We start from the raw sequence: 16,115 nt of genomic DNA, 5'->3' as shown, positions 1-16,115 counted from the left end.
GAAGTATCTGTTCGTGTTTAGAGGTTAGATTTAAAGAAATGAAATGCAGCTAGGCAGGACAGTACATCTTATAATCTCAGCACTTGGAAGGTAGGAACAAGAAGATCAAGCTTTCAGGGTCATCCTTGGCTACCTAGTGAGTGATAGGTTAGCCTGGGTTATATGAGATTATCTGAAAAATGAACAAACGAAAATATCCAGGAGATCTAATGTTCTAATGACATAACAGGACAAACAGACTAGATAGAGCAGAAGGTCAAAGAAAATCATAGCTCATAGCTGTGCCATCATACCGAGATTGCAGAGCAAGACTATGCAGCCTACTGAACACAAACTAGCTTGTTTACTGGTGTTCTCTTGGCCCTCTGCAGGCAAGAAAGCTCATCAGAGAATGTCTGGGGCATGATGCACGTGACTATGTACCTGTGTGTACATGTGAGCAGGGAGCCTTCACTGTTGTTATAGCCAGAGAATTTGCATTAGAAGGGTGAGAGAGCCACATCCTCTCACTAGGGCAGCCCATCTTCCTTGTATAAGACACACAGAATATTTAATGGGTATTCATCAACCTCACACCATCTGTTGAATTACGATGACCATCCCACGCATTAATCAAGGAGGCGCTCAAGTGTGGCTCTGCGCAAAGTCTCATTCTTTCAGACTTAAATGCATGTCATCATCTTCAGAAGTTAAGTGCCAGGAGGCACTGAGCAGGGTCTTGGTATGGAAGGAAGCAGGCAGAATGGGAGATTGAAGAAGACGAGCCAGTGAGAGGTGGCTCAGTGTAACAACACACAGGCAGTGGACTCCACTCACCACAATTAGCGCCCATCTTCCCATAACGAGATTCCATGTCCCTCTGCACAGATCCATGGCCTCTGGGACAGCTTGTCCAGTCACTAACATCATATGTGAAATGCCACACAAGGTTACATGTTTGAACAGTGACAGGAAACACAAAGTTGGCAGTCTCTCCAGTCCCCTCCAATGCCAAACTCCTTTATCCCCCTGGCATTGGCTCCATGTGTACTGAAAGGCAGCATGAAGAGAGCATGGCAAACCCTTTCTCCCTCTCGGTATACAGGGCAATGAGTCAATGTTTATGCATTGGGCCTGCTATTAAAGCAAATAAGCAGAATCAGGCATTCCAAGCCATTCCTTGTTTTTCTTTCCAGTTCACTTGAGCACGAGGCTCTCCATATTTGGCCACTTGAAATTAGGAGAGGGATTGACCCCTTATCACATGTTTCTTTATCAGTTCTCTACAGAAGGCTTTCACTGAGACTCTCTGATAAAAATGTCTACAATGCTTGCTATGTTGCTTAGCAGTAGAGGATGTCTGTGGGCTGGGATTGCACCCAGAAACTTTTCAACCTCTGCTGTTGATGAGGCATCCCATTCAACAGGCAGCATGTAGGAGGGCGGAGCCTCCAGCCACTCTGCCCCTGCCCCCCACCCCTGGAGCATTCTGGGTAGTACTCTGGTTGACCACAAGATAAAGATGGACCTGTCTTACCAGGTGATCTTTCTAAAAGACTTTTTAAAGTAGCAAAACATCTGGATCTGAACTAATCAAGTAGCCTGCTCCATCCTAGAGGACCATGTCCAGGCCCTAAGGATCCTTGGCTTCTCTCAATTCCCACTTAGTCTCAGTAGTTACTGTTGGAAACTTCAAGGTACAGAGAGCAGGAGCCACAGGCCATTTGCAGGGCTCCACATTCATTCTTCTTCTTTTTTTTCTAAAGCAGAAAATAAAACCCACCAAGAAACATAGTGAATTATGTATTTCATGCACATGTAGGGGCCTTCCCATTTTTCCTCCATCACCTTTTAAACACTGGAGCTATAAGGCAGAGAGCTGAGGAAGCCTGCGATTCTCACCCACCCAGCATTGTACAAGTTTCAGAGTCCCAGACGATACTTATAGAAACCACAGGTTATTCTCACTCTCGATTTTGAATTTAGTGAAATGAAACACTCATTTCCATTTTCGTATGTTTAAGAGCTAACACTGAAATGTATATTACAGGTCATATTTGGAAATGAGTGGGTGAGCAATCCACTGGTCCAATCCCAGTTTAGGGAGCATTTTGAGAGGGCCCTCTGGCCACCTGGGGCATGCCAACTATTTCGAGCTTAAGAGGGAAACGTATGTTGGAAGAAGAAGGGTGGTTGGCTAGGCTGACTTGACATAGTAATAATACAGGCAGTCCATTCAAAGAGCATCTCTGAGCCAGAACTCTCATGGGTTCTGTTGACAATCTATAGTCAACAAGGGTCTGTGGGATTCCATTAGGGCTGAGTTAAGCCCCTCACCCATGCTTAGCACTTTCCTGAGAATCAGACTGTGGATCTCTGCTGTGCTTTGAGAATCCCCAACCTCGCTTCTGGTTGTATTGTTTCAAATGTTCTCGAGAGCTCTGCACCACCTCTGAGTCGTGCTAGTCCTGTTTGCCCTTAGCCACCCTTGGACTGTCTTTCTGGAAATGATGCTAAGTGCTTTCAGGCTTTGCATTGCTAGGTATCCTACCAATCATGTCGGCATCCTGTGTAAAAGCTTTAAGCGGCTATCTGCCTGTATTTGAGATATGCTTCAAGCCAGGTGTGGTGGTTCAGGCCTGAAACAGTTTTTGAGGCAAAGGCAGAAGAATCATCACCAAATTTTAGGCCAGCCTGGTCTACATAGGGGATTAGTGAGCTCCAGGCAAGCCAGGACTGCAGAGTAAGACCTTCTCTCAAATGCACACACATACATGCACTCATGCATACATGCTACATACACACATATACATGCACTCATACATACATACATATATACATACATACACATATACATATATACAGACATTCATACGACTCTTAAAAAGTGAGATCTAGTCCCCTTTGACATTTCTCACATGCTTTTGTCTAACCACCCCTGAGCTGCTGCAGTTTTCCTACATGCCTTGTCTTCCTGCAATGAGTTTTGCACATATTGTTTTCCGTGTGAGTAGAGCCAGAGAAAGCTAGAACTCCTAAGTTGAACCTACTAGGTAATTTGCAATTTGTGGCCAAAGAAAAATAAACACATGTGAAAGAACACACGAGTGAGACTTTCCTCTCTTCTACTACTCTTAGGAAGCCTGGGCTCACAGCATGGGGAATTGGAGATAAACCTTACCTGAGCATGGTCCCATACCACCTCCCATCCTAGCACTTGAGTAGAGGCCTAAGGATGGCTATGAATTCTGGGCCAGCCTGGGCTACAGAGTAGGAGGCCATTTCAGAAAAGAAATAAGTAAGAACACACTCGGGAGAGGATCAAGAAAAGGAGAGGGAGGAGGGGGTAAGCAGGAACTCTGACTAGCTCACCAGAGAATACAAGATGCCACAGAGTGAAAACAAGCTCCCCAAACTGACGATCCCTTGTCCCTTCAGCCTGTGAAACTTTCCAACAACCATTGCAGACTAATACATCTCAGCCCAACGAGCATAGAACAACACAGCCTAAGTGACCTGCAGAATCACAATGCAGTGTGTTGTTGTAACCACTACATGTTGAAATCACTTGTTACATGGCATATGCTGCCTGATACACCCTAGTGTTATGGTTGACACCTACTTATACCTTAGGTATGAGGATAAAGGCCTGACCCCAAAGGATGCCACACTGGTTTGCATCCATAGGGTGCTGAAGATGCCATTGGGAGAAAGTGTTGTTTCTTATTTCCATCCCTACTGATAGAAAACTCCTTAGCTGTTGTGAATGCCCAGCATTTGCAAACACTTAGCCAATATTTGCTAGAATAAGACCAAAGGATACAGATCTTTATCTCTAGGCTTTCTCCTGTCTTCAATGTCAGAGCATCGATTTTAGACATTTTTTCTATACTGCTACCTAGATCTGTTAAACAGTATCACATGTACTGTCACATGCTTCCTTTTCATAGTTCTACTCATAGCGAAAGTTATTGGGAATCTCCCCAGGCTTTATATAGGTAAAACCATCACATCTCTTCACTATACTTTTCAGTTTGACTAATACTAAAAATTCACCTAAAATTCCAAGTGTCTTCAGCTTATACAACACAGATAATTCCGACAGATGCTCTCACTCCTGGGCCACTGAGAACCCTCTCGATCTGATGCAATAGAACGGCAGCCGTAACTCTCTTTGGGAGACAGGGAAACAAAGCAATATACAGATAGCTTGTTCATGGTCTTGAAGAGAGAAGGGGTAGGAAGGGAATTCTAACTACCCAATCCTGGCCTGTTGTCCCTCCCGTTGGATGGAGGGCACCCCATCCTCAGTTACTTAATTCATATACCCATGTGGCCTATAATGAGGAGCTGAGAAAGAAGAGGTGAGAGGCTTATTCTAAAGGGGCCTCCATCTACAGTGTGTATAGATAGGGTGTGAAATGTATAAAATCTGAGCTTCATGAGACTTATGCTGGTTATCACTGATCTCACCAAATTTCTTTAAAAAACAAAACAAAGCAACAACAACAAAAATCCTTATGGCCAGAAAATGGCCCAGCAGGTAAAGATGCTTGCTCCAAGCTGGTCGACCTATGTTCAATGCCTAAAATCCACATTGTAGAAGGGGAGAATGGATTCTCTCTCTGTCTCTGTCTCTCTGTCTTTTAGTCTCTGTCTCTCTGCCTATGTCTCTCTGCCTCTGTCTCTCTCTCACACATACATACACACACGTGATTTAAATAAGGAGCAATCATCAAATCTGGATATTGTTGTCTTCTAACTGAAATGTCACTCACAGTCATTGTATTTTTGGATCATGTCAACATGAAGGAGCTGTCTTCATGCTAGTGAGCCATTAGTGATAATGAGTACTTACACAAAGTATTCAATTAGGAATTATAGAATCATCTTGAAAAGCCTTCCCGCCTATAGTACAAAAATGCACTTTAAGAGATATTATTATTCCAGATACACAAAGTGTCTTCTATTATGTTAATCATTTAGAATAATGAGTAAGCTGTGCACACTACACACTGTCTGACAAACCTGCTTTACTTGACTTCTTCGCTCGTTTTAAAACAGGATCTCACGTAACCCAGTCTGGCCTTAAAGCTTCCATAGAGCCAAGGATGACCTTGAACATTCTATCTTCCTGGTCTTACTTCCTAAATCCTGGGATTACAGACCTGTGCTACCATACCTGGTTAAGTGGTGCTGGGGATGAAACTTCGGGCTGTTATATGCCAAAGCAGCATTCCAGCAGCTGAGCTACCTCCCAGACACTGGCTTTACTCCACAGGAAACAGTTAAACAAACTGTGGAAGTGTCAGCCTCTCCTTAAAGTTCCCTTTTTCTGCCCAAATCATTTCTATTAATTTAAGTCTCAGGTCTTATTAAATAATTTATCTCTCATCTGGCTCTGGAAGAGGATCTGATTAGTCACTGAGTACATGAAGGATGGTTGCCTGGTTAGAGCCCCACCAGCATCCTTACCATGGTGAACAGAGTTACACACACTTGTCTCAACTGTGGTCTTTAAGAAGAACAAACAATCCTGAATGGACAGGAGCTCTGTCTTAATGAAGACACAGGTAAGATGGCTTTTCCTCATCCCTTATGCATCTCAACTGTACAAGGACAACCCTCTCCTCAGGTTTGCCTGGTTCTCCATCTTCTTGCAAAGGCCCACTTTCATTCTCTGTTTCAAAAAAACGTGCCATGACATCTCTAGGAGAAAATGTCAGCTAAACTCACCAGCCACAGCTTGCACAAAGAACTGGTTATGGAACTTCACATGACTGATTAGTTTCAGATGTCAGGGTTGGCAAAGTCTGGGCTGGAGCAATGCCTGTGGGTAAGAGCACTTGCTGCTCTTCTACAGGACCTGAGTTCAGTTCTTAGCACCCATGCCAGAAGGCTCACAAAGGCCTCTAAGTCCAGGCACTCACACAGACAGACAGAAAGACAGGCAGACAGACAGACACATAACACACACACACACACACACACACACACACACACACACACACTTTCTAAAAGTAAGCTGGGGCAAATAAGGCTACATAATTTTAGGATTTTTCTATTTGTTTGGTTCCAAGTCAGAAAATGTCAGGAGTCATTTGATGCCAGTTCATTGTGGTCTAATGGGAGGAGGAGAGAGCTGGGACGGCAGAACACAAGGTGAGCAGTGTTCTGCCTTAGGGCTGGGCACAGAGGTGGATTACTGGGGCCCAGTAGGAAAGCTCTTCTTACACTGGGAACTTTCAGGCCAGACCTGTCAACAGGAAACGGAGGCAAGATCAGTGGTTTGGTGTTCCCTGCATCCTTCCTCCATCTCCTGACCTCTAGTTCTTCCTAGCTCATACCCTTAGCTCTGAACACTAGTGCTGATTATCAACAAGACATTAACCTAATTCACACACACATACACGCACACACACACACATACCGTACTATCAAATTCATTATCACAAACATCCCACACGCTGCCTAGATGATCCACTAGCTGGCTTGCTACTTTCCATGGGAAGGTATTTATGCCAGCCCATGTACTGTTTGATCTTCAGTCAGTGACACTCCCATGGTCTACCTAAGTAAGTGATACCCTGCTCCTGGAGGCTGGCCCAGACGAAGGAAATGTAAAATTCTCTCTGTGCCAGGTGAGTGCTAGCTCCATTCTGACCCCCTTAAGGCTGCCTGTGTTCACTTCCACTCCTTTGGTTGTCTTTAGGGAAGCACCAGCCTACAGGTTGCTATGACAACTAGCAACACAGCTGAGGCACAGAAACAGATCACCAGGAGAGCTAGGAACAGGAACTGCAAACCCCACCGAGAGCACTGAGATCCCCAAGGCTAGCTGCTCTGACCCCTAAAAAGAGAACCAAAAAGGGACAGGGGACTCCCTTCAGGCCCAGAATAGTAACTCTGTTCCAAATAATGTGTGCCAGCGGCAGGTAAGCAATAATCCACTGATGTTAATACATTTTGCTTTTTAGTCTCCTGAGAGTCCAGGGAGGAAAACTATTCTGAAGCACAAGTGTGAGGGGCCAGAGGCAGGCAGAAAAACGGAGGTGCTTAAAGAGGAGAAAATCTGCTTGCAAAAAACACAAAACAAAAAACAATCCAGCACCCTATTCTTACTGTCCCGTTCATCAGAGAAAAAAGAAAAGGCAAAGTAGACTAGAAATCTAGGGCTGTCATGGGGGAGAAGGGGAAGAGAAGCTCTGTGGCCAGTGCTTTGTTCTAGGGAGTGAGTCTTACAGTGCTTATCGAACTCCAGGCACGAAGAATGCATATCATATTTAAAAAGATTCACTCCTCCCTGCAAGTAACAAATGTTCGGGGGAACGGGGGTTATCAGAGGTGAAGAGAAACCAAACTGAAACTTTAGAAAATGATTTTAGCAATGGGACTTCAGATCAGTAAAAATGAGGTGCCCCAATGTTGGTGAAGATAGTAGACATTCAGACTTTAATAGTGGCATACTCCAGCTCGGGGACTTGCACTGTGGTTCTATTGGCCATGTCTGCCAGCACCACCAGGAGTTCAAGATCATCACTGGCTATATAAAAGTTTAAGGCCAACCTGAGCTACGGGAGAATCTGTATCAACAGACAGACAGACAAACAAACAAATCAACAACAAAGCCTCAAAAGACTGAACAAAGATCACTACCTGTACGCCATCCTGTTTCTATTTCAGTTTTAGTGACTGAACTGGGGTCAATTGTTTCAGGAACATAAGCACAAATAGAAAAAAAAAAAGGCCTTGCATGACTAGCTAGCTTCAAAATAGGCTTCAAAGAACGCAGTTTGCTACCTCCTCTAAAGGGGTTCTCTGTATTTCTGCAAACCGCTTTCACAGAACTGTGTAATATATTCACCCAGATGAAAGAAGATAAATCCTTCTATCTACGGTTCTTCTTAGTGATCATCTACTAGAAAGTAAAACATTAGATCCCTGGTGTCACAAACCTCTAATGAAAACAGTCTGGCTCTGAGATCTCATGTAGCCAGACTCAAAAGCACCCGATACCAGACTTATCTCCCAGTGTTTCATCTATCCCTTGCCTTCTCAGGGCACACACATGCACGGGTTGACCTTACTTCCCTACTGAAAGGTCTAAGGCAGAAGCTCCTGGAAACCTGGCTCTAAGTAATTCTGCCCAGCACACCGGATTGCCTTGGCATGTCCGTCCCCAGCGGAGCTCTTCTGAGATAACTTTCTGAGAGAAGTGAGCAGAGATGGCTCAGTCCTGCATCCTAGACTGAGAACTTCTCCTGGTTCATAACCTTCCTTTAAGAAATAGTATTCGCAAAGTCAGTCAGAAATCACCACATCGGTTGGTGAGGCTGCCACTCCCCTTCCTTCGGAATGCAGATATGGCAGGAGTTCACAGCTCTTTCCTTCTGTGAGACTGCTGGGTGGGGGCGGGGGACTGCACACTGGAGGAAGAGGGTGTTGAGGAGAATGACTGTGCCTGCAGTTACTGGACCCGGCCCACCCACTCAGAGAGCACACACGTAGGAGGCACCCCCCCACACACACACGTAGGAGGCACCCCCCCCCCACACACACACGTAGTAAGCTGATGATAAAATGTCCCCTCTCATATCCCCTTACCTATTTCAGAATGTTTTTTATGACCATCTGGAAATTGGCGTCTCAGATGCAAACCAAAGACTGACACCCTGGGAAACCACTCTTAGAAGAATGTGCTCACGCATTTCTCTCATTCCTAGACCAGAATCCGCACCCCTCGTCCCTGTGCTCTTTGAACAGGCAGAGCAGTGTTCACTTTTGCCTGCTTCTTCCCAGGAGCGCTCTAAGTGGCATTTTAAGCAGTTATGCTGATAAAGGGTTGGAAAAACACCCAAGCTTCGGACACGTTAATTCCTGCAGTCCTCAAAGGCCGGGCAGTATGCTGCCTTCCTAAACTGGCTTCTGGGACCTTTCTCTCCCCACCCCTGCCCCAAGCACTACAGAACAGAATCTGGGCCTCATCCGAGTCAGCCTACCATTTCTCTCCTCTAAGTGGTATGCCAGAGGGGAAAGCTCCCCATGACCTTGGACTTAGCTCACTTCCGGTGTCATGCAGCACTTCCAGCCCAGCTCCATGCCAGGAATAAAAGGGAACACAAATATCAATGAAATGAAGAGGCTGTCAGAGATAAAAACATCACCATCCATAGACAAGTGTAGGCTGCCCTCGGACAAGGAACCACAAATCACTCAGTTGGAAAAGAGGAGACTCTTGGTGTAGAATTTTGCTTTTTAAGTACCACCCCCCCAGGCTCACTAATAATTACACTATAATATGGTGTCCTTAAAAGCTTTCCCTACCCACATTTATTTCACACATATCAGAGACATTTAGCATCCACTCTTACACTGCCATGGGATCAATGAATAAGACTGTGACTCTCCAACACTAACACAAAAAAAGCCAAGCCTGGCCACAGGGCACATGTAACCTCAAAGCCGTGGTAGAGCAGAGACAGGAGGTGCTCTTGGACTTGCTAGCTGTCAGTGCTCACACTGTCTGGCTCCTATTAGCCTGTAATTCCACCTGCAGGGAGTTCGAGTACCTCTTCTGGCCTCTGAGGGTATTATGGCCCTCTGAGAAAGTATATATATATATATATATATATATATATATATATATTTGGGCATACACCCGCCATGGCATGTCTGGGGAGATCAGAGGACAATTTGAAGGAGTTGTCTCTCTCCTCTGATCATGTGGGACTGGGGGATTGTATATATGTCTTTAGAATTGTTGTGAGCACCTTTATCTGCTGAGCCAATGGTTCTCAACCTTACTAAGCTAGCGAGCCTTCAATATAGTTCCTCAGGTTGTGGTGAACCCCCTCCCCCACCATAAAATTATTCTCACTGCGACTTCATAACTATAATTTTGCTTCTGTCACAAATCATAATGTAAATATCTGTGTTTTCTAATGGTCGTAGGTGACCCCTGTGAAAGGGTTGCTTGACTCCCAAAGGGGTCAGGATCCACAGGTTGAGAAATGCTGGGCTAAGCCATCTTGACCTGTAAGACTACATTCAGTGAATTAAACCCAAAAGCCCCTGGAAACTAGGCTGTAACAAACCATTGGTTTTTAAGGAGCTAATGAGGGAAAAGCAGGACCTGCTCTGCTCTGCAACAGAGCAACGGCCTGGTGACACTTGACCCAAAAGCTACAACTGTGGAGGTCATGAACCCCCTTTTCTCTTGTTGTCCTTCTTGATATGTGTCAACTAGGGGTGGGGGTGCTGAGACCCAGCTTACACAGCCACCTGCCACATCGAACACAGAACCCAGATCTCCTGACTCCTCCAGCTTTCAGTGCCTTCCCCTTCCTGTGCAAGGCTTGATGCCTCTCCACTCTCTGAGAGCCAAGTGGAGATACCTTCATGGGCAAAGGCCACCTGTTAGGAGAGTGTGACAGATGGGAGCAGCTGCTAATGAGACAGAGACAGGCAAAGGAATAGACGCCCTGAGTAATGAGTCTGAGGCAGAGTCCACAAGAGCTGATGAGGCTGGACCGCTTTGCCAAGGCTGCTGTGATTACTGCTCACACCTTACAACACCCCCCACACACGCCCGTCTGCGTACAAATTCACGTTCCCTGGCATTCCTCATTTGTAACGCCCTTCTGAGGCATAGGCCTTAAGGTTCTCAGGGCAGGAGGACTAGCTGAAAATAGAAACTGAGGGTTAGAAGGGTGGAGCAAGGTTAGGAGAGGTGACTGATACCCTGTTTACTAACGGTCTCAATTCAAGGGGTGCAAAGAAAGTTCTCGGCATGCCTGAGGAGGTCACTCACATGTTTTTCCTCTCGACTCACTCTATTTACAGAGGGATTTTCAAGTGCCTTATAGTTGGCCGTGTAGCATCTCCAAATGTACACACCAGGACTTTTGAAAACTTCACAAAATGCCCGAGGTCTTATATAAGTTCGGCAGAGCAGCAGTGTAAAAGGCAAACCCATCAGGATAGACACAAAGCCAGCCTGGACCACAGTAACTCTTCTCATTTAAGCTGAGGCTAGGCCTGAAAGTGCCTCCCTATGAGACCCACGCTTCCTAGGAAAACAGCACCTTAAAAACACCATGATGCCGGCAAGCAGCCTGACCAGCTGCATTTGCAGAGACCCGTCCTAACATTTAAACCCAGCAGGGTCCCAGAGTAGCCCATGAGAGTAATGGAAATTCCTATGAGAAAATACTTAAATAATTCTCCTCCCACTTTCTTCGGTGGTGTTGGGGACAGTGACCTATCCAGGGTCCTCAATATACTTGACCTTAACAGTAGAACTAAGAACGGATGCTAAGGCAAGCCACAAACTTCTAGAATCAACAGGATCACAGCACAAGTAAAAACACACAGGGAGGTTTTTAACTTAAAGGTTTAAATTTTTAAAAAGTGTGTGTGTGTGTGTGTGTGTGTGTGTGTGTGTGTGTGTGTGTGTGAATGTGTGTGTGTGTGTGTGTGTGTGTGTTCCATAGGTGTAGTTGCCCATGAAGGCCAGTAGAAGGCACTAAATCTCTTTGGGCTGTAGTCACACAGAGTAGTTTGCTCCCCTGATGTGGGTGTCGGAAACAGAACTCTGGGCCCCTGAAAGAAAAATGTGCACCCCTAACCTCTGAGCTATCTCTCTAGTTCCAGGACATTTGAAACTGAATGGATTAATTTCGACAATGCTATTAAACCATTAGGAAACAAGGATGAATATCTTAATATATATCATGACATGCTTTTGAAAATTATTTTAATATCAATACCCTTTCTCTCTGATGTGTGCTGTGTCTTTCTTGGCTTTATGAAATCTTTTAGGCAGTCATAAATAGTTAAGTGACAGAAGACAGAAAAGTAACTGTGACAGAGTCACCAAGCAGTTCAGTGGGTAAGGGCACCAGCTACTAAGCCTGATTATTTAAACTTTACTACAACCCACACAGAATGAGAACCTACTCAGAAGTGATTCTCTGACCCCCACATTCAACCTTTTCCCCAACATACATAATTAATAAGTATAATTTTAAAAAGACTTAGAAAGTTGAAAACTTATATGTTATAAAATGTCCAGTTACATGTACAGAACACTCACAGATTCTAATTGAAGTTGGTTCTTGATATTCTAAAACACAAAGATATTATAACTTCTTTTCTCAGAGGTATCCACTGGCCATCTAGGACTTTCCTGTGGTTACTGTGGTTATATTCTTGCTTGGTCAATACTCTCCTAGATTTTGTGGTGTGTGTGTGTGTGTGTGTGTGTGTGTGTGTGTGTGTGTGTGTGTATGTGTGTGTGTGTGTGTGTGCGCGCGCGCGCGCGTGTGACAGCCACAATCAAATGGCAGTTATAGGCAAATCCATTTCAAATTTCACAGAAAATAGTTTTCTCAAGGCTCAGAGTGGGCCACTTAATCAGCTACCAGACGTTGAAACTTGTCAAGAGGTTTCAGATCGCATGAAGTACAGTTTACTAATCCTAACATTACAGACAATCACTCTGATAAAAGCCAGTAAATCAGTGAATTCTGAATCAGAGAAAACACCTAAATAACCATTCTTCTATACAGGCCTGACACTTTGAAGGTAAAAAAAAAAACCAAAACCAAAATAAAACAAAACAGAAACAAAACCCAAACCAACCAAGCAAGCAGTAACAACAAAAACCCAAAACCAAATTAACAACAGCAACAGCAGCAACAAAAAACCAGCAACAAACATTCTGGTTAAGCGAAAGAAACCTGAGATAATAATATTAGTTGCACACGGAAATCCAGTCTTTAATCCTCATCTCATTAATCATCTTAGAAGAGCAGTTTCAGAAAGTCCCCTATACATTTGATGCCACCGACTATGCCCTTAGCAAGAACATAGAACCCCGTATTCCACTTTTGGTGTACAAGCATCAGCTCTGCTCCATGGCATCTAGAGGAAAGGCACGTTTATAGTTAATAATAGAACCTCTTCTGAAAATAAGAGATTGGAGAATTGGATGGTCATCCAGGGCTCACTAGCAGCCCCTCACACCAGGTTCACACTGGGCAACCACGCAGCGCTCACACCAGGCTCATACTGAGTGACAACCTAGGGCTCACACTAGCAGCCCCTCACACCAGGAGCTCACACTGAGCAATCACCCAGGGCTCACACTGACAGGCCCTCCCACTGGGCTCACAGATCTTTGCAAGGCAAGTCTGCAGACAGTTGTTCACTTACAGCATTCACTATGTTCTGCTCCCAGGAAGTCTCCCCGAGACTTCACCATGGAAACTTCCCTCTGCAGCTGGGCCTTTCAGGCTCTGGTGTTGTCTTTCTTTCTTTCTTTCTTTCTTGCTTTCACAGAGAGGTTAGAAATACCTGCCATGAGAAGAACCCAGAAAGAAAGGAAATGGTAAATACATCCATCCAATCACTTCTTTCAACAATCCGGTCATCTGGTCAACCAAAGTGATAATTTACCAAAAACTATTTTCCAGGACCTGTTCTAGTTATTTATTGTGTTATTTTCATTTGTTTAATTTACTATGTGATATAACCAACTGGTTTTTTTTCCCCCTTACTGTTTAACCCTCTCATGAGGTTGAAGCCAATTCTAGGAAACTTCAAACCTAACCCAGGTGAGATACAAACTTGCTCAAAAGAAGCCACTTTTTGCTAGAGTTGTGGTGTATGTCTGAAATCCTAGAACTGGGGAGGTAGAAGCAGGAGAGCTAAGTCAACCTGAATTATAGAAGACCCTGTCTCAAAAATACAAAAACCAGCAAGGAGAGGGAGGAGAGGAGTCAAAGAAAAACAATTTCTAGAGGTATAGTGCAGAGGTATAGCACTTGAGTAGCACCCCCTGAGTTTCTGGGCCTAATCCTCAGCACTGGGCAAAAAAACAGGATTCCAAAATAAGTCACTTGACTTAACTCTCAGGAAAAGGAAGCAAAGACTACAATCTTTGGCCATTTTCATACCTCCCAGCGAGACTGAGAAGATCAATAAGTGCTCTTGAGAAGCACTCAAAGTTCCGCAGAAGACAGACACTATGTCAACAGAAGGTGTTATTATTGGTCACAGCCTGCTACTGAGCTCTCCGAGCCAGAGTATAAAACCTAGCTTTGGCTGAGCACCAAGCATCAGGCTATCCCTGGCAGACCCAAACATTGACACAACCCTGTGCTGCTGTGGTACAGGAGGAAAGAAGAAGGGAACCGGAGATTCCTGGAATCTCCAGGAGAAATTTAAGAACATAAAGAAAGGTGTAGGGCAGGAAACTAAATCTGGAAAGTGTGCAAAGCACACTGAAGAGCCAGTTAGGAGGATGGTGATTTGGGCCATAGTAAAGGGCTGTCTTCAATTGCAGATTCATGGTGTTTCTTGTGCCCAGTGTCTGAAAGGCTGTGAAAGTTTCCACTTGCCTCTCTGCCGTGTCTCCCCAGTGACTGTTAACACTCACATACACCAAGGTGGTACAAGGAGGCTCTTCCTGAGAAAAGGACTGGATCCAGCTGGCTGATTGCTTCAATGCAAAGACCAGCTCGCAGCCTGGTAGAGAATGCTCTACATCTGGATTTCTTATTTTCCCCTCCTTTCTGGCAGACCCAAAAAAATGATCGCTTCCAGAATTTCTGCACTGGAGGAGCAACAGTAGAGGGAGATGGATGAATGGGCACCAGTGGCTTTGGGGGACATTGGAGGCATAGGGTTGTCATCTCCAATCAGGTTGTTTTTTTTTTTCTTCCAATGTCATGAACAAAAGTCGAGCATACTTGGGACTTGTAGTTTTAGCATTGTGGGTATGGAAAGAGTGATTTCCAGGAGGGAAAAAAGAGTGGATCTCTCAGGTAATAATAAAAACAGCAGTGATGATAAGATGAAGAAGAGGAAGAGGAGGAGGAGGAGGAGGAGGAGGAGGAGGAAGAAGAAGAAGAGGAAGGTAAGAGTAAAACAACATCAAATCTTAGATTTGGAGTTGGTAACAATGATTAGTAGAACTCAGAATAAATTTTTAAAAAAGAAGAGACAAAATTAGTTCAAAAAGGAGGTATCTGTTCTCCTGTAATTAATCATGGCTTTTATAGTGAATCTGGCTTATGGAGCATTTTATTATTAATTAGCACATTCAGAGGACAGAATTTCGCTTAATGCCACTATACTCAACCAGGGCCAGAAAAGTGAACAAGAGAGTCAAGGACCCCATTCTTCTCACACCCAGAGAGGTACAGCCTCAGGGAACTGCACCAGTGTGTTTTTAAAATGTGTAAGATTAAAAAACTCAGACAGGCATCAGGAAGGGGCAATAGACACTACGATTGGGTGTGTAGGGCCCAGGAGGGCTTGCAGAGAAGTAAAAGGCAAAGAAAGCTTAGAGGCGAGGCTGAAGGTGCAGCTCAGTGGCACAGCCCTGGCCTAAAAACAGGCCTCAGGTTTTAGCCAAAGGAAACAGGCTCAGCATCAGTAAGCCTCCTCTAGAGTTGGACTCATTCCTGTTACTGTTTTGGTGGAGTCCTTTGTAACTTATTTTTTCAGCTACCTCCAGTGACCTCAGAGGAGACAATTCTTCCCTTCGAGTTAATAAACACTGGGAACTTCTGCCAGGAAGAGCCATTCCATGGGGGCATTGTTCTCAGTGTGACAGGCAAGGCTCCCTGAAGTACCAAAGGTTACCCCGACATAGCAGTGAACTGAAAGGCTGTCTTATCACAGGCTGGTCACAGCTGAAGAAAATCCACTCAAAGGGGGCTAAGCCTGCATGAGGGTATATGCCTTCAATCCCAGAATTTGGGAGACTGATGGTAAGAGAATTCTGAGTTTTTGGCCAGCCTGAGCTATGTGGTAAATGTTAGAATCGTAGGTAAGGCTGGGCCTATAAAGGGAGGTTCTGTCTCAGAAATAAAACCAAATCTAAAGGAAACAACAAATGTTAAAAAAAACATATAAAAGGGCAAAGTTTTGGATGTATGTGGTGGGGCAAGGGTTGACAAAAATAAAAACCAAACCCCAAAATTTCTGGCTTCCTCTTGATTACACACACCGACACACCCACGCCCCCCCCACTTGCTTATGTGATCTTTTTTTTTTTTAAATCATCTCATTAAAAAATCATCTCTCCTGTTCTTAAGCAACATTTGTGTCCAACTCCAACAGTCTCT

At 44.6% G+C, this 16,115-nt stretch overlaps 1 protein-coding gene across 2 annotated transcripts in view; it reads right to left on the bottom strand.

The window, feature by feature from the left end:
• The window catches only part of ATXN1 (ataxin 1), a 393,467-nt gene that overhangs the window by 123,296 nt on the left and 254,056 nt on the right, over positions 1–16,115 (bottom strand). For both annotated transcript variants that reach the window (XM_080933829.1, XM_080933830.1), the window contains exon 6: positions 13,195–13,335. The gene's annotated coding sequence lies outside the window, so the exon portion shown is untranslated. The remainder of the gene's footprint in view (positions 1–13,194; positions 13,336–16,115) is intronic.

The sequence above is a fragment of the Micromys minutus genome (genome assembly GCF_963924665.1).
Source record: "Micromys minutus genome assembly, chromosome: 1".
Taxonomy (NCBI): Eukaryota; Metazoa; Chordata; class Mammalia; order Rodentia; family Muridae; genus Micromys; species Micromys minutus.
The sequence above is the reverse complement of the archived record's forward strand: the minus strand, read 5'-3'. Positions and strand labels throughout refer to the sequence as shown.